Source organism: Sminthopsis crassicaudata, chromosome X, assembly GCF_048593235.1.
Source record: "Sminthopsis crassicaudata isolate SCR6 chromosome X, ASM4859323v1, whole genome shotgun sequence".
NCBI lineage: Eukaryota > Metazoa > Chordata > Mammalia > Dasyuromorphia > Dasyuridae > Sminthopsis > Sminthopsis crassicaudata.
In genome coordinates this window covers 77,299,030-77,321,808 of record NC_133623.1, presented here as the reverse complement: position 1 = coordinate 77,321,808, position 22,779 = coordinate 77,299,030, and positions in this window count along the sequence as shown.

Here is a 22,779-nt window from a genome sequence, read left to right as displayed (position 1 = left end):
CATCAACTAAAAGGTTCCCAATTAAAGAGGAAACAAGAGGAAAAATAGGCTCAATAGAATTGGAAATAGAGAGGAAAAAGTATCCAAAGGTATGGATTTTCCCAAAGGGAATAACTGGAACTATTGCCTGCACATTGACGCATTCCACTGTATAGGGTTCCCAATTGAAGAGGAAACAAGAGGAAAAATAGGCTCAATAGAATTGGAAATAGAGAGGAACAAGTATCCAAAGGAATGGATTTTCCCAAACGGAATAACTGGAACTATTGCCTGCACATTCACACATTCCACTGTATAGGGTTCCTGTTAAGAATCCATTGATCAGCTTTAGCTATAAAGAAGATAATGCATCTTGTACAGAAAGTCCAATTAAAGTAAATAGGTTAGAATTAACATCAACTATAAAGTTCCCAATTGAAGAGGAAACAAGAGGAACATTCGACTCAATAGAATTGGAAATAGAGAGGAACAATTATCCAAAGGAATGGATTTTCCCAAAGGGAATAACTGGAACTATTGCCTGCACATTGACAGATTCCACTGTATAGGGTTCCTGTTAAGAATCCATTGATCAGCTTTAGCAATAAAGAAGATGATGGATGTTGCCCAAAAATTTCCATTGAAGCAAATAGGAGAGAATTAACATCAACTATAAAGGTGCCAAAGGAAAAGAAAACAACCTGAACACTGGACTCAATAGAATTGGAATTAGAGAGGAACAAGTAAGCAAAGGAATTGATTTTCCCCAAAGGGAATAACTGGAACTATTGCCTGCACATTCACTCATTCATCTGTATAGTATTCCTGTTAAGAATCCTTTGATCAGCGTTAGCTATAAAGAAGATAATGCATCTTGTACAGAAAGTCCAATTAAAGTAAATAGGTTAGAATTAACATCAACTATAAAGTTCCCAATGGAAGAGGAAACAAGAGGAACACTCGACTCAATAGAATTGGAAATAGAGAGGAACAAGTATCCAAAGGAATGGATATAACTGGAACTATTGCCTGCACATTGACGCATTCCACTGTATAAGGTTCCTGTTAAGAATCCATTGATTAGCTTTAGCAATAAAGAAGATGATTGATGTTGCCCAAAAATTTCCATTGAAGCAAATAGGAGAGAATTAACATCAACTATAAAGTTGCCAATTGAAGAGGAAAGAAAAGGAACAATAGACTCAATAGAATTGGAAATAGAGAGGAACAAGTATCCAAAGGAATGGATTTTCCCAAAGGGAATAACTGGAACTATTGCCTGCACATTGACGCATTCCACTGTATGGGTTCCTGTTAAGAATCCATTGATCAGCTTTAGCTATAAAGAAGAGGATGGATTTTTCCCAAAAAGTTAAATTGAAGCAAATAGGAGAGAATTAACATCAACTATAAGGTTCCCAATTGAAGAGGAAACAAGAGGAAAAATAGGCTCAATAGAATTGGAAATAGAGAGGAACAAGTCAGCAAAGGAATGGATTTTCCCAAAGGGAATAACTGGAAGTATTGCCTGCACATTCACTCATTCAACTTTATATGTTTCCTGTTAAGAATCCTTTGATCAGCTTTAGATATATAGGAGATGATGGATTTTGCCCAAAATATTAAATTGAAGTAAATAGGAGTGAATTAACATCAACTATAAAGTTGCCAAATGAAAAGGAAACAATCTGAACACTGGACTCAATAGAATTGGAAATAGAGAGAAACAAGTATGCAAAGGAATGGATTTTCTCAAAGGAAATAACTGGAAGTATTGCTTGCACATTCACTCATTCAACTTTATATGATTCCTGTTAAGAATCCTTTGATCAGCTTCAGATATAAAGGAGATGATGGATTTTTCCCAAAAAGTTAAATTGAAGCAAATAGGAGAGAATTAACATCAACTATAAAGTTGCCAATTGAAAAGGAAACAACCGGAACACTAGACTGAATAGAATTCGAAATAGAGAGAAACAAGTATCCAAAGGAATGGATTTTCCCAAAGGATATAACTTGAACTATTGCGTGCACATTCCCTCATTCATCTGTATAGGATTCCTGTTAAGAATCCTTTAATCAACGTTAGCTATAAAGAAGATAATGCATCTTGTACAGAAAGTCCCATTAAAGTAAATAGGAGAGAATTAAGATCAACTATAAAGTTCCCAATTGAAGAGGAAACAAGAGGAACATTCGACTCAATAGAATAGGAAATAGAGAGGAACAATTATCCAAAGGAATGGATTTTCCCAAAGGGAATAAATGGAACTATTGCCTGCACATTGACAGATTCCACTGTATAGGGTTCCTGTTAAGAATCCATTGATCAGCTTTAGCAATAAAGAAGATGATGGATGTTGCCCAAAAATTTCCATTGAAGCAAATAGGAGAGAATTAACATCAACTATAAAGGTGCCAAAGGAAAAGAAAACAACCTGAACACTGGACTCAATAGAATTGGAATTAGAGAGGAACAAGTAAGCAAAGGAATTGATTTTCCCCAAAGGGAATAACTGGAAGTATTGCCTGCACATTCACTCATTCCACTGTATAGGATTCCTTTTAAGAAGCCTTTGATAAGCGTTAGCTATAAAGAAGATAATGCATCTTGTACAGAAAGTCCAATTAAAGTAAATAGGTTAGAATTAACATCAACTATAAAGTTCCCAATTGAAGAGGAAACAAGAGGAACATTCGACTAATTAGAATTGGAAATAGAGAGGAACAAGTATCCAAAGGAATGGATTTTCCCAAAGGGAATAACTGGAACTATTGCCTGCACATTGACGCATTCCACTGTATAGGGTTCCTGTTAAGAATCCATTGATCAGCTCTAGATATAAAGGAGATGATGGATTTTTCCCAAAAAGTTAAATTGAAGCAAATAGGAGAGAATTAACATCAACTATAAAGTTGCCAATTGAAAAGGAAACAACCGGAACACTGGACTGAATAGAATTGGAAATAGAGAGAAACAAGTATCCAAAGGAATGGATTTTCCCAAAGGAAATAACTGGAACTATTGCGTGCACATTCCCTCATTCATCTGTACAGGATTCCTGTTAAGAATCCTTTGATCAGCGTTAGCTATAAAGAAGATAATGCATCTTGTACAGAAAGTCCCATTAAAGTAAATAGGAGAGAATTAAGATCAACTATAAAGTTCCCAATTGAAGAGGAAACAAGAGGAACAATAGACTCAATAGAATTGGAAAAAGTGAGGAACAAGTATCCAAAGGAATGCATTTTCCCAAAGGGAATAACTGGAAGTATTGCCTGCACATTGTCGCATTCCACTGTATAGGGTTCCTGTTAAGATTCCTTTGATCAGCTTTAGATATAAAGAAAATGATGGATTTTTCCCAAAAAGTTAAATTGAAGCAAATAGGAGGGAATTAACATCAACTATAAGGTTCCCAATTGAAGAGGAAACAAGAGGAAAAATAGGCTCAATAGAATTGGAAATAGAGAGGAACAAGTATCCAAAGGAATGGATTTTCCCCAACGGAATAACTGGAAGTATTGCCTGCACATTAACACATTCCACTGTATAGGGTTCCTGTTAAAAATCCAGTGATCAGCTTTAGCTATAAAGAAGATAATGCATCTTGTACAGAAAGTCCCATTAAAGTAAATAGGAGAGAATTAACATCAACTAAAAGGTTCCCAATTAAAGAGGAAACAAGAGGAAAAATAGGCTCAATAGAATTGGAAATAGAGAGGAAAAAGTATCCAAAGGTATGGATTTTCCCAAAGGGAATAACTGGAACTATTGCCTGCACATTGACGCATTCCACTGTATAGGGTTCCCAATTGAAGAGGAAACAAGAGGAAAAATAGGCTCAATAGAATTGGAAATAGAGAGGAACAAGTATCCAAAGGAATGGATTTTCCCAAACGGAATAACTGGAACTATTGCCTGCACATTCACACATTCCACTGTATAGGGTTCCTGTTAAGAATCCATTGATCAGCTTTAGCTATAAAGAAGATAATGCATCTTGTACAGAAAGTCCAATTAAAGTAAATAGGTTAGAATTAACATCAACTATAAAGTTCCCAATTGAAGAGGAAACAAGAGGAACATTCGACTCAATAGAATTGGAAATAGAGAGGAACAATTATCCAAAGGAATGGATTTTCCCAAAGGGAATAACTGGAACTATTGCCTGCACATTGACAGATTCCACTGTATAGGGTTCCTGTTAAGAATCCATTGATCAGCTTTAGCAATAAAGAAGATGATGGATGTTGCCCAAAAATTTCCATTGAAGCAAATAGGAGAGAATTAACATCAACTATAAAGGTGCCAAAGGAAAAGAAAACAACCTGAACACTGGACTCAATAGAATTGGAATTAGAGAGGAACAAGTAAGCAAAGGAATTGATTTTCCCCAAAGGGAATAACTGGAACTATTGCCTGCACATTCACTCATTCATCTGTATAGTATTCCTGTTAAGAATCCTTTGATCAGCGTTAGCTATAAAGAAGATAATGCATCTTGTACAGAAAGTCCAATTAAAGTAAATAGGTTAGAATTAACATCAACTATAAAGTTCCCAATGGAAGAGGAAACAAGAGGAACACTCGACTCAATAGAATTGGAAATAGAGAGGAACAAGTATCCAAAGGAATGGATATAACTGGAACTATTGCCTGCACATTGACGCATTCCACTGTATAAGGTTCCTGTTAAGAATCCATTGATTAGCTTTAGCAATAAAGAAGATGATTGATGTTGCCCAAAAATTTCCATTGAAGCAAATAGGAGAGAATTAACATCAACTATAAAGTTGCCAATTGAAGAGGAAAGAAAAGGAACAATAGACTCAATAGAATTGGAAATAGAGAGGAACAAGTATCCAAAGGAATGGATTTTCCCAAAGGGAATAACTGGAACTATTGCCTGCACATTGACGCATTCCACTGTATGGGTTCCTGTTAAGAATCCATTGATCAGCTTTAGCTATAAAGAAGAGGATGGATTTTTCCCAAAAAGTTAAATTGAAGCAAATAGGAGAGAATTAACATCAACTATAAGGTTCCCAATTGAAGAGGAAACAAGAGGAAAAATAGGCTCAATAGAATTGGAAATAGAGAGGAACAAGTATCCAAAGGAATGGATTTTCCCAAACGGAATAACTGGAACTGTTGCCTGCACATTCACACATTCCACTGTATAGGGTTCCTGTTAAGAATCCATTGATCAGCTTTAGCTATAAAGAAGATGATGGATTTTGCCCAAAAAATTCCATTGAAGCAAATAGGAGAGAATTAACATCAAGTATAAAGTTCCCAATTGAAGAGGAAACAAAAGGAACAATAGACTCAATAGAATTGGAAATAGAGAGGAACAAGTCAGCAAAGGAATGGATTTTCCCAAAGGGAATAACTGGAAGTATTGCCTGCACATTCACTCATTCAACTTTATATGTTTCCTGTTAAGAATCCTTTGATCAGCTTTAGATATATAGGAGATGATGGATTTTGCCCAAAATATTAAATTGAAGTAAATAGGAGTGAATTAACATCAACTATAAAGTTGCCAAATGAAAAGGAAACAATCTGAACACTGGACTCAATAGAATTGGAAATAGAGAGAAACAAGTATCCAAAGGAATGGATTTTCCCAAAGGATATAACTTGAACTATTGCGTGCACATTCCCTCATTCATCTGTATAGGATTCCTGTTAAGAATCCTTTAATCAACGTTAGCTATAAAGAAGATAATGCATCTTGTACAGAAAGTCCCATTAAAGTAAATAGGAGAGAATTAAGATCAACTATAAAGTTCCCAATTGAAGAGGAAACAAGAGGAACATTCGACTCAATAGAATAGGAAATAGAGAGGAACAATTATCCAAAGGAATGGATTTTCCCAAAGGGAATAAATGGAACTATTGCCTGCACATTGACAGATTCCACTGTATAGGGTTCCTGTTAAGAATCCATTGATCAGCTTTAGCAATAAAGAAGATGATGGATGTTGCCCAAAAATTTCCATTGAAGCAAATAGGAGAGAATTAACATCAACTATAAAGGTGCCAAAGGAAAAGAAAACAACCTGAACACTGGACTCAATAGAATTGGAATTAGAGAGGAACAAGTAAGCAAAGGAATTGATTTTCCCCAAAGGGAATAACTGGAAGTATTGCCTGCACATTCACTCATTCCACTGTATAGGATTCCTTTTAAGAAGCCTTTGATAAGCGTTAGCTATAAAGAAGATAATGCATCTTGTACAGAAAGTCCAATTAAAGTAAATAGGTTAGAATTAACATCAACTATAAAGTTCCCAATTGAAGAGGAAACAAGAGGAACATTCGACTAATTAGAATTGGAAATAGAGAGGAACAAGTATCCAAAGGAATGGATTTTCCCAAAGGGAATAACTGGAACTATTGCCTGCACATTGACGCATTCCACTGTATAGGGTTCCTGTTAAGAATCCATTGATCAGCTTTAGCAATAAATAAGATGATGGATGTTGCCCAAAAATTTCCATTGAAGCAAATAGGAGAGAATTAACATCAACTATAAAGGTGCCAATTGAAGAGGAAACACCCGGAACACTGGACTCAATAGAATTGGAAATAGAGAGGAACAAGTATCCAAAGGAATGGATTTTCCCAAAGGATATAACTGGAACTATTGCCTGCAGAGTGTCGCTTTCCACTGTACAGGGTTCCTGTTAAGAATCCATTGATCAGCTTTATCTATAAAGAAGATGATGGATTTTGCCCAAAAAGTTCCATTGAATCAAATAGGAGAGAATTAACATCAACTATAAAGTTCCCAATTGAAGAGGAAACAAAAGGAACAATAGACTCAATAGAATTGGAAATAGAGAGGAACAAGTAAGCAAAGGAATTGATTTTCCCAAAGGAAATAACTGGAAGTATTGCCTGCACATTCACTCATTCCACTGTATAGGATTCCTTTTAAGAATCCTTTGATCAGCGTTAGCTATAAAGAAGATAATGCATCTTGTACAGAAAGTCCAATTAAAATAATAGGTTAGAATTAACATCAACTATAAAGTTCCCAATTGAAGAGGAAACAAGAGGAACATTCGACTCAATAGAATTGGAAATAGAGAGGAACAATTATCCAAAGGAATGGATTTTCCCAAAGGGAATAAATGGAACTATTGCCTGCACATTGACAGATTCCACTGTATAGGGTTCCTGTTAAGAATCCATTGATCAGCTTTAGCAATAAAGAAGATGATGGATGTTGCCCAAAAATTTCCATTGAAGCAAATAGGAGAGAATTAACATCAACTATAAAGGTGCCAAAGGAAAAGAAAACAACCTGAACACTGGACTCAATAGAATTGGAATTAGAGAGGAACAAGTAAGCAAAGGAATTGATTTTCCCCAAAGGGAATAACTGGAAGTATTGCCTGCACATTCACTCATTCCACTGTATAGGATTCCTTTTAAGAAGCCTTTGATAAGCGTTAGCTATAAAGAAGATAATGCATCTTGTACAGAAAGTCCAATTAAAGTAAATAGGTTAGAATTAACATCAACTATAAAGTTCCCAATTGAAGAGGAAACAAGAGGAACATTCGACTCAATAGAATTGGAAATAGAGAGGAACAAGTATCCAAAGGAATGGATTTTCCCAAAGGGAATAACTGGAACTATTGCCTGCACATTGACGCATTCCACTGTATAGGGTTCCTGTTAAGAATCCATTGATTAGCTTTAGCAATAAATAAGATGATGGATTTTGCCCAAAAATTTCCATTGAAGCAAATAGGAGAGAATTAACATCAACTATAAAGGTGCCAATTGAAGAGGAAACACCCGGAACACTGGACTCAATAGAATTGGAAATAGAGAGGAACAAGTATCCAAAGGAATGGATTTTCCCAAAGGATATAACTGGAACTATTGCCTGCACAGTGTCGCTTTCCACTGTACAGGGTTCCTGTTAAGAATCCATTGATCAGCTTTATCTATAAAGAAGATGATGGATTTTGCCCAAAAAGTTCCATTGAATCAAATAGAAGAGAATTAACATCAACTATAAAGTTCCCAATTGAAGAGGAAACAAAAGGAACAATAGACTCAATAGAATTGGAAATAGAGAGGAACAAGTAAGCAAAGGAATTGATTTTCCCAAAGGAAATAACTGGAAGTATTGCCTGCACATTCACTCATTCCACTGTATAGGATTCCTTTTAAGAATCCTTTGATCAGCGTTAGCTATAAAGAATATAATGCATCTTGTACAGAAAGTCCAATTAAAATAATAGGTTAGAATTAACATCAACTATAAAGTTCCCAATTGAAGAGGAAACAAGAGGAACACTCGACTCAATAGAATTGGAAATAGAGAGGAACAAGTATCCAAAGTAATGGATTTTCCCAAACGGAATAACTGGAACTATTGCCTGCACATTCACACATTCCACTGTATAGGGTTCCTGTTAAGAATCCATTGATCAGCTTTAGCTATAAAGAAGATAATGCATCCTGTACAGAAAGTCCCATTAAAGTAAATAGGAGAGAATTAACAGCAACTATAAGGTTCCCAATTAAAGAGGAAACAAGAGGAAAAATATGCTCAAGAGAATTGGAAATAGAGAGGAACAAGTATCCAAAGGAATGGATATAACTGGAACTATTGCCTGCACATTGACGCATTCCACTGTATAAGGTTCCTGTTAAGAATCCATTGATCAGCTTTAGCTATAAAGAAGATAATGCATCCTGTACAGAAAGTCCCATTAAAGTAAATAGGAGAGAATTAACATCAACTAAAAGGTTCCCAATTAAAGAGGAAACAAGAGGAAAAATATGCTCAAGAGAATTGGAAATAGAGAGGAACAAGTATCCAAAGGAATGGATATAACTGGAACTATTGCCTGCACATTGACGCATTCCACTGTATAGGGTTCCTGTTAAGAATCCATTGATTAGCTTTAGCAATAAAGAAGATGATTGATGTTGCCCAAAAATTTCCATTGAAGCAAATAGGAGAGAATTAACAACAACTATAAAGGTCCCAATTGAAGAGGAAACAAGAGGAACAATAGACTCAATAGAATTGGAAATAGAGAGGAACAAGTATCCAAAGGAATGGATTTTCCCAAAGGGAATAACTGGAACTATTGCCTGCACATTGACGCATTCCACTATATAGGGTTCCTGTTAAGAATCCATTGATCAGCTCTAGATATAAAGGAGATGATGGATTTTTCCCAAAAATTTCCATTGAAGCAAATAGGAGACAATTAACATCAACTATAAAGTTGCCAATTGAAAAAGAAACAACCGGAACACTAGACTGAATAGAATTCGAAATAGAGAGAAACAAGTATCCAAATGAATGGATTTTCCCAAAGGAAATAACTGGAACTATTGCGTGCACATTCCCTCATTCATCTGTATAGGATTCCTGTTAAGAATCCTTTGATCAGCGTTAGCTATAAAGAAGATAATGCATCTTGTACAGAAAGTCCCATTAAAGTAAATAGGAGAGAATTAAGATCAACTATAAAGTTCCCAATTGAAGAGGAAACAAGAGGAACAATAGACTCAATAGAATTGGAAAAAGTGAGGAACAAGTATCCAAAGGAATGCATTTTCCCAAAGGGAATAACTGGAAGTATTGCCTGCACATTGTCGCATTCCACTGTATAGGGTTCCTGTTAAGATTCCTTTGATCAGCTTTAGATATAAAGAAGATGATGGATTTTTCCCAAAAAGTTAAATTGAAGCAAATAGGAGGGAATTAACATCAACTATAAGGTTCCCAATTGAAGAGGAAACAAGAGGAAAAATAGGCTCAATAGAATTGGAAATAGAGAGGAACAAGTATCCAAAGGAATGGATTTTCCCCAACGGAATAACTGGAAGTATTGCCTGCACATTAACACATTCCACTGTATAGGGTTCCTGTTAAAAATCCAGTGATCAGCTTTAGCTATAAAGAAGATAATGCATCTTGTACAGAAAGTCCCATTAAAGTAAATAGGAGAGAATTAACATCAACTAAAAGGTTCCCAATTAAAGAGGAAACAAGAGGAAAAATAGGCTCAATAGAATTGGAAATAGAGAGGAAAAAGTATCCAAAGGTATGGATTTTCCCAAAGGGAATAACTGGAACTATTGCCTGCACATTGACGCATTCCACTGTATAGGGTTCCCAATTGAAGAGGAAACAAGAGGAAAAATAGGCTCAATAGAATTGGAAATAGAGAGGAACAAGTATCCAAAGGAATGGATTTTCCCAAACGGAATAACTGGAACTATTGCCTGCACATTCACACATTCCACTGTATAGGGTTCCTGTTAAGAATCCATTGATCAGCTTTAGCTATAAAGAAGATAATGCATCTTGTACAGAAAGTCCAATTAAAGTAAATAGGTTAGAATTAACATCAACTATAAAGTTCCCAATTGAAGAGGAAACAAGAGGAACATTCGACTCAATAGAATTGGAAATAGAGAGGAACAATTATCCAAAGGAATGGATTTTCCCAAAGGGAATAACTGGAACTATTGCCTGCACATTGACAGATTCCACTGTATAGGGTTCCTGTTAAGAATCCATTGATCAGCTTTAGCAATAAAGAAGATGATGGATGTTGCCCAAAAATTTCCATTGAAGCAAATAGGAGAGAATTAACATCAACTATAAAGGTGCCAAAGGAAAAGAAAACAACCTGAACACTGGACTCAATAGAATTGGAATTAGAGAGGAACAAGTAAGCAAAGGAATTGATTTTCCCCAAAGGGAATAACTGGAACTATTGCCTGCACATTCACTCATTCATCTGTATAGTATTCCTGTTAAGAATCCTTTGATCAGCGTTAGCTATAAAGAAGATAATGCATCTTGTACAGAAAGTCCAATTAAAGTAAATAGGTTAGAATTAACATCAACTATAAAGTTCCCAATGGAAGAGGAAACAAGAGGAACACTCGACTCAATAGAATTGGAAATAGAGAGGAACAAGTATCCAAAGGAATGGATATAACTGGAACTATTGCCTGCACATTGACGCATTCCACTGTATAAGGTTCCTGTTAAGAATCCATTGATTAGCTTTAGCAATAAAGAAGATGATTGATGTTGCCCAAAAATTTCCATTGAAGCAAATAGGAGAGAATTAACATCAACTATAAAGTTGCCAATTGAAGAGGAAAGAAAAGGAACAATAGACTCAATAGAATTGGAAATAGAGAGGAACAAGTCAGCAAAGGAATGGATTTTCCCAAAGGGAATAACTGGAAGTATTGCCTGCACATTCACTCATTCAACTTTATATGTTTCCTGTTAAGAATCCTTTGATCAGCTTTAGATATATAGGAGATGATGGATTTTGCCCAAAATATTAAATTGAAGTAAATAGGAGTGAATTAACATCAACTATAAAGTTGCCAAATGAAAAGGAAACAATCTGAACACTGGACTCAATAGAATTGGAAATAGAGAGAAACAAGTATGCAAAGGAATGGATTTTCTCAAAGGAAATAACTGGAAGTATTGCTTGCACATTCACTCATTCAACTTTATATGATTCCTGTTAAGAATCCTTTGATCAGCTTCAGATATAAAGGAGATGATGGATTTTTCCCAAAAAGTTAAATTGAAGCAAATAGGAGAGAATTAACATCAACTATAAAGTTCCCAATTGAAGAGGAAACACCCGGAACACTGGACTCAATAGAATTGGAAATAGAGAGGAACAAGTATCCAAAGGAATGGATTTTCCCAAAGGATATAACTGGAACTATTGCCTGCAGAGTGTCGCTTTCCACTGTACAGGGTTCCTGTTAAGAATCCATTGATCAGCTTTATCTATAAAGAAGATGATGGATTTTGCCCAAAAAGTTCCATTGAATCAAATAGGAGAGAATTAACATCAACTATAAAGTTCCCAATTGAAGAGGAAACAAAAGGAACAATAGACTCAATAGAATTGGAAATAGAGAGGAACAAGTAAGCAAAGGAATTGATTTTCCCAAAGGAAATAACTGGAAGTATTGCCTGCACATTCACTCATTCCACTGTATAGGATTCCTTTTAAGAATCCTTTGATCAGCGTTAGCTATAAAGAAGATAATGCATCTTGTACAGAAAGTCCAATTAAAATAATAGGTTAGAATTAACATCAACTATAAAGTTCCCAATTGAAGAGGAAACAAGAGGAACATTCGACTCAATAGAATTGGAAATAGAGAGGAACAATTATCCAAAGGAATGGATTTTCCCAAAGGGAATAAATGGAACTATTGCCTGCACATTGACAGATTCCACTGTATAGGGTTCCTGTTAAGAATCCATTGATCAGCTTTAGCAATAAAGAAGATGATGGATGTTGCCCAAAAATTTCCATTGAAGCAAATAGGAGAGAATTAACATCAACTATAAAGGTGCCAAAGGAAAAGAAAACAACCTGAACACTGGACTCAATAGAATTGGAATTAGAGAGGAACAAGTAAGCAAAGGAATTGATTTTCCCCAAAGGGAATAACTGGAAGTATTGCCTGCACATTCACTCATTCCACTGTATAGGATTCCTTTTAAGAAGCCTTTGATAAGCGTTAGCTATAAAGAAGATAATGCATCTTGTACAGAAAGTCCAATTAAAGTAAATAGGTTAGAATTAACATCAACTATAAAGTTCCCAATTGAAGAGGAAACAAGAGGAACATTCGACTCAATAGAATTGGAAATAGAGAGGAACAAGTATCCAAAGGAATGGATTTTCCCAAAGGGAATAACTGGAACTATTGCCTGCACATTGACGCATTCCACTGTATAGGGTTCCTGTTAAGAATCCATTGATCAGCTTTAGCAATAAATAAGATGATGGATTTTGCCCAAAAATTTCCATTGAAGCAAATAGGAGAGAATTAACATCAACTATAAAGGTGCCAATTGAAGAGGAAACACCCGGAACACTGGACTCAATAGAATTGGAAATAGAGAGGAACAAGTATCCAAAGGAATGGATTTTCCCAAAGGATATAACTGGAACTATTGCCTGCACAGTGTCGCTTTCCACTGTACAGGGTTCCTGTTAAGAATCCATTGATCAGCTTTATCTATAAAGAAGATGATGGATTTTGCCCAAAAAGTTCCATTGAATCAAATAGGAGAGAATTAACATCAACTATAAAGTTCCCAATTGAAGAGGAAACAAAAGGAACAATAGACTCAATAGAATTGGAAATAGAGAGGAACAAGTAAGCAAAGGAATTGATTTTCCCAAAGGAAATAACTGGAAGTATTGCCTGCACATTCACTCATTCCACTGTATAGGATTCCTTTTAAGAATCCTTTGATCAGCGTTAGCTATAAAGAATATAATGCATCTTGTACAGAAAGTCCAATTAAAATAATAGGTTAGAATTAACATCAACTATAAAGTTCCCAATTGAAGAGGAAACAAGAGGAACACTCGACTCAATAGAATTGGAAATAGAGAGGAACAAGTATCCAAAGTAATGGATTTTCCCAAACGGAATAACTGGAACTATTGCCTGCACATTCACACATTCCACTGTATAGGGTTCCTGTTAAGAATCCATTGATCAGCTTTAGCTATAAAGAAGATAATGCATCCTGTACAGAAAGTCCCATTAAAGTAAATAGGAGAGAATTAACAGCAACTATAAGGTTCCCAATTAAAGAGGAAACAAGAGGAAAAATATGCTCAAGAGAATTGGAAATAGAGAGGAACAAGTATCCAAAGGAATGGATATAACTGGAACTATTGCCTGCACATTGACGCATTCCACTGTATAAGGTTCCTGTTAAGAATCCATTGATCAGCTTTAGCTATAAAGAAGATAATGCATCCTGTACAGAAAGTCCCATTAAAGTAAATAGGAGAGAATTAACATCAACTAAAAGGTTCCCAATTAAAGAGGAAACAAGAGGAAAAATATGCTCAAGAGAATTGGAAATAGAGAGGAACAAGTATCCAAAGGAATGGATATAACTGGAACTATTGCCTGCACATTGACGCATTCCACTGTATAGGGTTCCTGTTAAGAATCCATTGATTAGCTTTAGCAATAAAGAAGATGATTGATGTTGCCCAAAAATTTCCATTGAAGCAAATAGGAGAGAATTAACAACAACTATAAAGGTCCCAATTGAAGAGGAAACAAGAGGAACAATAGACTCAATAGAATTGGAAATAGAGAGGAACAAGTATCCAAAGGAATGGATTTTCCCAAAGGGAATAACTGGAACTATTGCCTGCACATTGACGCATTCCACTATATAGGGTTCCTGTTAAGAATCCATTGATCAGCTCTAGATATAAAGGAGATGATGGATTTTTCCCAAAAATTTCCATTGAAGCAAATAGGAGACAATTAACATCAACTATAAAGTTGCCAATTGAAAAAGAAACAACCGGAACACTAGACTGAATAGAATTCGAAATAGAGAGAAACAAGTATCCAAATGAATGGATTTTCCCAAAGGAAATAACTGGAACTATTGCGTGCACATTCCCTCATTCATCTGTATAGGATTCCTGTTAAGAATCCTTTGATCAGCGTTAGCTATAAAGAAGATAATGCATCTTGTACAGAAAGTCCCATTAAAGTAAATAGGAGAGAATTAAGATCAACTATAAAGTTCCCAATTGAAGAGGAAACAAGAGGAACAATAGACTCAATAGAATTGGAAAAAGTGAGGAACAAGTATCCAAAGGAATGCATTTTCCCAAAGGGAATAACTGGAAGTATTGCCTGCACATTGTCGCATTCCACTGTATAGGGTTCCTGTTAAGATTCCTTTGATCAGCTTTAGATATAAAGAAGATGATGGATTTTTCCCAAAAAGTTAAATTGAAGCAAATAGGAGGGAATTAACATCAACTATAAGGTTCCCAATTGAAGAGGAAACAAGAGGAAAAATAGGCTCAATAGAATTGGAAATAGAGAGGAACAAGTATCCAAAGGAATGGATTTTCCCCAACGGAATAACTGGAAGTATTGCCTGCACATTAACACATTCCACTGTATAGGGTTCCTGTTAAAAATCCAGTGATCAGCTTTAGCTATAAAGAAGATAATGCATCTTGTACAGAAAGTCCCATTAAAGTAAATAGGAGAGAATTAACATCAACTAAAAGGTTCCCAATTAAAGAGGAAACAAGAGGAAAAATAGGCTCAATAGAATTGGAAATAGAGAGGAAAAAGTATCCAAAGGTATGGATTTTCCCAAAGGGAATAACTGGAACTATTGCCTGCACATTGACGCATTCCACTGTATAGGGTTCCCAATTGAAGAGGAAACAAGAGGAAAAATAGGCTCAATAGAATTGGAAATAGAGAGGAACAAGTATCCAAAGGAATGGATTTTCCCAAACGGAATAACTGGAACTATTGCCTGCACATTCACACATTCCACTGTATAGGGTTCCTGTTAAGAATCCATTGATCAGCTTTAGCTATAAAGAAGATAATGCATCTTGTACAGAAAGTCCAATTAAAGTAAATAGGTTAGAATTAACATCAACTATAAAGTTCCCAATTGAAGAGGAAACAAGAGGAACATTCGACTCAATAGAATTGGAAATAGAGAGGAACAATTATCCAAAGGAATGGATTTTCCCAAAGGGAATAACTGGAACTATTGCCTGCACATTGACAGATTCCACTGTATAGGGTTCCTGTTAAGAATCCATTGATCAGCTTTAGCAATAAAGAAGATGATGGATGTTGCCCAAAAATTTCCATTGAAGCAAATAGGAGAGAATTAACATCAACTATAAAGGTGCCAAAGGAAAAGAAAACAACCTGAACACTGGACTCAATAGAATTGGAATTAGAGAGGAACAAGTAAGCAAAGGAATTGATTTTCCCCAAAGGGAATAACTGGAACTATTGCCTGCACATTCACTCATTCATCTGTATAGTATTCCTGTTAAGAATCCTTTGATCAGCGTTAGCTATAAAGAAGATAATGCATCTTGTACAGAAAGTCCAATTAAAGTAAATAGGTTAGAATTAACATCAACTATAAAGTTCCCAATGGAAGAGGAAACAAGAGGAACACTCGACTCAATAGAATTGGAAATAGAGAGGAACAAGTATCCAAAGGAATGGATATAACTGGAACTATTGCCTGCACATTGACGCATTCCACTGTATAAGGTTCTGTTAAGAATCCATTGATTAGCTTTAGCAATAAAGAAGATGATTGATGTTGCCCAAAAATTTCCATTGAAGCAAATAGGAGAGAATTAACATCAACTATAAAGTTGCCAATTGAAGAGGAAAGAAAAGGAACAATAGACTCAATAGAATTGGAAATAGAGAGGAACAAGTATCCAAAGGAATGGATTTTCCCAAAGGGAATAACTGGAACTATTGCCTGCACATTGACGCATTCCACTGTATGGGTTCCTGTTAAGAATCCATTGATCAGCTTTAGCTATAAAGAAGAGGATGGATTTTTCCCAAAAAGTTAAATTGAAGCAAATAGGAGAGAATTAACATCAACTATAAGGTTCCCAATTGAAGAGGAAACAAGAGGAAAAATAGGCTCAATAGAATTGGAAATAGAGAGGAACAAGTATCTAAAGGAATGGATTTTCCCAAACGGAATAACTGGAACTATTGCCTGCACATTCACACATTCCACTGTATAGGGTTCCTGTTAAGAATCCATTGATCAGCTTTAGCTATAAAGAAGATGATGGATTTTGCCCAAAAACTTCCATTGAAGCAAATAGGAGAGAATTAACATCAAGTATAAAGTTCCCAATTGAAGAGGAAACAAAAGGAACAATAGACTCAATAGAATTGGAAATAGAGAGGAACAAGTCAGCAAAGGAATGGATTTTCCCAAAGGGAATAACTGGAAGTATTGCCTGCACATTCACTCATTCAACTTTATATGTTTCCTGTGAAGAATCCTTTGATCAGCTTTAGATATATAGGAGATGATGGATTTTGCCCAAAATATTAAATTGAAGTAAATAGGAGTGAATTAACATCAACTATAAAGTTGCCAAATGAAAAGGAAACAATCTGAACACTGGACTCAATAGAATTGGAAATAGAGAGAAACAAGTATGCAAAGGAATGGATTTTCTCAAAGGAAATAACTGGAAGTATTGCTTGCACATTCACTCATTCAACTTTATATGATTCCTGTTAAGAATCCTTTGATCAGCTTCAGATATAAAGGAGATGATGGATTTTTCCCAAAAAGTTAAATTGAAGCAAATAGGAGAGAATTAACATCAACTATAAAGTTGCCAATTGAAAAGGAAACAACCGGAACACTAGACTGAATAGAATTCGAAATAGAGAGAAACAAGTATCCAAAGGAATGGATTTTCCCAAAGGATATAACTTGAACTATTGCGTGCACATTCCCTCATTCATCTGTATAGGATTCCTGTTAAGAATCCTTTAATCAACGTTAGCTATAAAGAAGATAATGCATCTTGTACAGAAAGTCCCATTAAAGTAAATAGGAGAGAATTAAGATCAACTATAAAGTTCCCAATTGAAGAGGAAACAAGAGGAACATTCGACTCAATAGAATTGGAAATAGAGAGGAACAATTATCCAAAGGAATGGATTTTCCCAAAGGGAATAAATGGAACTATTGCCTGCACATTGACAGATTCCACTGTATAGGGTTCCTGTTAAGAATCCATTGATCAGCTTTAGCAATAAAGAAGATGATGGATGTTGCCCAAAAATTTCCATTGAAGCAAATAGGAGAGAATTAACATCAACTATAAAGGTGCCAAAGGAAAAGAAAACAACCTGAACACTGGACTCAATAGAACTGGAATTAGAGAGGAACAAGTAAGCAAAGGAATTGATTTTCCCCAAAGGGAATAACTGGAAGTATTGCCTGCACATTCACTCATTCCACTGTATAGGATTCCTTTTAAGAAGCCTTTGATAAGCGTTAGCTATAAAGAAGATAATGCATCTTGTACAGAAAGTCCAATTAAAGTAAATAGGTTAGAATTAACATCAACTATAAAGTTCCCAATGGAAGAGGAAACAAGAGGAACACTCGACTCAATAGAATTGGAAATAGAGAGGAACAAGTATCCAAAGGAATGGATTTTCCCAAAGGGAATAACTGGAACTATTGCCTGCACATTGACGCATTCCACTGTATAGGGTTCCTGTTAAGAATCCATTGATCAGCTTTAGCAATAAATAAGATGATGGATGTTGCCCAAAAATTTCCATTGAAGCAAATAGGAGAGAATTAACATCAACTATAAAAGTGCCAATTGAAGAGGAAACACCCGGAACACTGGACTCAATAGAATTGGAAATAGAGAGGAACAAGTATCCAAAGGAATGGATTTTCCCAAAGGATATAACTGGAACTATTGCCTGCAGAGTGTCGCTTTCCACTGTACAGGGTTCCTGTTAAGAATCCATTGATCAGCTTTATCTATAAAGAAGATGATGGATTTTGCCCAAAAAGTTCCATTGAATCAAATAGGAGAGAATTAACATCAACTATAAAGTTCCCAATTGAAGAGGAAACAAAAGGAACAATAGACTCAATAGAATTGGAAATAGAGAGGAACAAGTAAGCAAAGGAATTGATTTTCCCAAAGGAAATAACTGGAAGTATTGCCTGCACATTCACTCATTCCACTGTATAGGATTCCTTTTAAGAATCCTTTGATCAGCGTTAGCTATAAAGAAGATAATGCATCTTGTACAGAAAGTCCAATTAAAATAATAGGTTAGAATTAACATCAACTATAAAGTTCCCAATTGAAGAGGAAACAAGAGGAACATTCGACTCAATAGAATTGGAAATAGAGAGGAACAATTATCCAAAGGAATGGATTTTCCCAAAGGGAATAAATGGAACTATTGCCTGCACATTGACAGATTCCACTGTATAGGGTTCCTGTTAAGAATCCATTGATCAGCTTTAGCAATAAAGAAGATGATGGATGTTGCCCAAAAATTTCCATTGAAGCAAATAGGAGAGAATTAACATCAACTATAAAGGTGCCAAAGGAAAAGAAAACAACCTGAACACTGGACTCAATAGAATTGGAATTAGAGAGGAACAAGTAAGCAAAGGAATTGATTTTCCCCAAAGGGAATAACTGGAAGTATTGCCTGCACATTCACTCATTCCACTGTATAGGATTCCTTTTAAGAAGCCTTTGATAAGCGTTAGCTATAAAGAAGATAATGCATCTTGTACAGAAAGTCCAATTAAAGTAAATAGGTTAGAATTAACATCAACTATAAAGTTCCCAATGGAAGAGGAAACAAGAGGAACATTCGACTCAATAGAATTGGAAATAGAGAGGAACAAGTATCCAAAGGAATGGATTTTCCCAAAGGGAATAACTGGAACTATTGCCTGCACATTGACGCATTCCACTGTATAGGGTTCCTGTTAAGAATCCATTGATCAGCTTTAGCAATAAATAAGATGATGGATTTTGCCCAAAAATTTCCATTGAAGCAAATAGGAGAGAATTAACATCAACTATAAAGGTGCCAATTGAAGAGGAAACACCCGGAACACTGGACTCAATAGAATTGGAAATAGAGAGGAACAAGTATCCAAAGGAATGGATTTTCCCAAAGGATATAACTGGAACTATTGCCTGCACAGTGTCGCTTTCCACTGTACAGGGTTCCTGTTAAGAATCCATTGATCAGCTTTATCTATAAAGAAGATGATGGATTTTGCCCAAAAAGTTCCATTGAATCAAATAGGAGAGAATTAACATCAACTATAAAGTTCCCAATTGAAGAGGAAACAAAAGGAACAATAGACTCAATAGAATTGGAAATAGAGAGGAACAAGTAAGCAAAGGAATTGATTTTCCCAAAGGAAATAACTGGAAGTATTGCCTGCACATTCACTCATTCCACTGTATAGGATTCCTTTTAAGAATCCTTTGATCAGCGTTAGCTATAAAGAATATAATGCATCTTGTACAGAAAGTCCAATTAAAATAATAGGTTAGAATTAACATCAACTATAAAGTTCCCAATTGAAGAGGAAACAAGAGGAACACTCGACTCAATAGAATTGGAAATAGAGAGGAACAAGTATCCAAAGTAATGGATTTTCCCAAACGGAATAACTGGAACTATTGCCTGCACATTCACACATTCCACTGTATAGGGTTCCTGTTAAGAATCCATTGATCAGCTTTAGCTATAAAGAAGATAATGCATCCTGTACAGAAAGTCCCATTAAAGTAAATAGGAGAGAATTAACAGCAACTATAAGGTTCCCAATTAAAGAGGAAACAAGAGGAAAAATATGCTCAAGAGAATTGGAAATAGAGAGGAACAAGTATCCAAAGGAATGGATATAACTGGAACTATTGCCTGCACATTGACGCATTCCACTGTATAAGGTTCCTGTTAAGAATCCATTGATCAGCTTTAGCTATAAAGAAGATAATGCATCCTGTACAGAAAGTCCCATTAAAGTAAATAGGAGAGAATTAACATCAACTAAAAGGTTCCCAATTAAAGAGGAAACAAGAGGAAAAATATGCTCAAGAGAATTGGAAATAGAGAGGAACAAGTATCCAAAGGAATGGATATAACTGGAACTATTGCCTGCACATTGACGCATTCCACTGTATAGGGTTCCTGTTAAGAATCCATTGATTAGCTTTAGCAATAAAGAAGATGATTGATGTTGCCCAAAAATTTCCATTGAAGCAAATAGGAGAGAATTAACAACAACTATAAAGGTCCCAATTGAAGAGGAAACAAGAGGAACAATAGACTCAATAGAATTGGAAATAGAGAGGAACAAGTATCCAAAGGAATGGATTTTCCCAAAGGGAATAACTGGAACTATTGCCTGCACATTGACGCATTCCACTGTATAGGGTTCCTGTTAAGAATCCATTGATCAGCTTTAGCAATAAATAAGATGATGGATGTTGCCCAAAAATTTCCATTGAAGCAAATAGGAGAGAATTAACATCAACTATAAAGGTGCCAATTGAAGAGGAAACACCCGGAACACTGGACTCAATAGAATTGGAAATAGAGAGGAACAAGTATCCAAAGGAATGGATTTTCCCAAAGGATATAACTGGAACTATTGCCTGCAGAGTGTCGCTTTCCACTGTACAGGGTTCCTGTTAAGAATCCATTGATCAGCTTTATCTATAAAGAAGATGATGGATTTTGCCCAAAAAGTTCCATTGAATCAAATAGGAGAGAATTAACATCAACTATAAAGTTCCCAATTGAAGAGGAAACAAAAGGAACAATAGACTCAATAGAATTGGAAATAGAGAGGAACAAGTAAGCAAAGGAATTGATTTTCCCAAAGGAAATAACTGGAAGTATTGCCTGCACATTCACTCATTCCACTGTATAGGATTCCTTTTAAGAATCCTTTGATCAGCGTTAGCTATAAAGAAGATAATGCATCTTGTACAGAAAGTCCAATTAAAATAATAGGTTAGAATTAACATCAACTATAAAGTTCCCAATTGAAGAGGAAACAAGAGGAACATTCGACTCAATAGAATTGGAAATAGAGAGGAACAATTATCCAAAGGAATGGATTTTCCCAAAGGGAATAAATGGAACTATTGCCTGCACATTGACAGATTCCACTGTATAGGGTTCCTGTTAAGAATCCATTGATCAGCTTTAGCAATAAAGAAGATGATGGATGTTGCCCAAAAATTTCCATTGAAGCAAATAGGAGAGAATTAACATCAACTATAAAGGTGCCAAAGGAAAAGAAAACAACCTGAACACTGGACTCAATAGAATTGGAATTAGAGAGGAACAAGTAAGCAAAGGAATTGATTTTCCCCAAAGGGAATAACTGGAAGTATTGCCTGCACATTCACTCATTCCACTGTATAGGATTCCTTTTAAGAAGCCTTTGATAAGCGTTAGCTATAAAGAAGATAATGCATCTTGTACAGAAAGTCCAATTAAAGTAAATAGGTTAGAATTAACATCAACTATAAAGTTCCCAATTGAAGAGGAAACAAGAGGAACATTCGACTCAATAGAATTGGAAATAGAGAGGAACAAGTATCCAAAGGAATGGATTTTCCCAAAGGGAATAACTGGAACTATTGCCTGCACATTGACGCATTCCACTGTATAGGGTTCCTGTTAAGAATCCATTGATCAGCTTTAGCAATAAATAAGATGATGGATTTTGCCCAAAAATTTCCATTGAAGCAAATAGGAGAGAATTAACATCAACTATAAAGGTGCCAATTGAAGAGGAAACACCCGGAACACTGGACTCAATAGAATTGGAAATAGAGAGGAACAAGTATCCAAAGGAATGGATTTTCCCAAAGGATATAACTGGAACTATTGCCTGCACAGTGTCGCTTTCCACTGTACAGGGTTCCTGTTAAGAATCCATTGATCAGCTTTATCTATAAAGAAGATGATGGATTTTGCCCAAAAAGTTCCATTGAATCAAATAGGAGAGAATTAACATCAACTATAAAGTTCCCAATTGAAGAGGAAACAAAAGGAACAATAGACTCAATAGAATTGGAAATAGAGAGGAACAAGTAAGCAAAGGAATTGATTTTCCCAAAGGAAATAACTGGAAGTATTGCCTGCACATTCACTCATTCCACTGTATAGGATTCCTTTTAAGAATCCTTTGATCAGCGTTAGCTATAAAGAATATAATGCATCTTGTACAGAAAGTCCAATTAAAATAATAGGTTAGAATTAACATCAACTATAAAGTTCCCAATTGAAGAGGAAACAAGAGGAACACTCGACTCAATAGAATTGGAAATAGAGAGGAACAAGTATCCAAA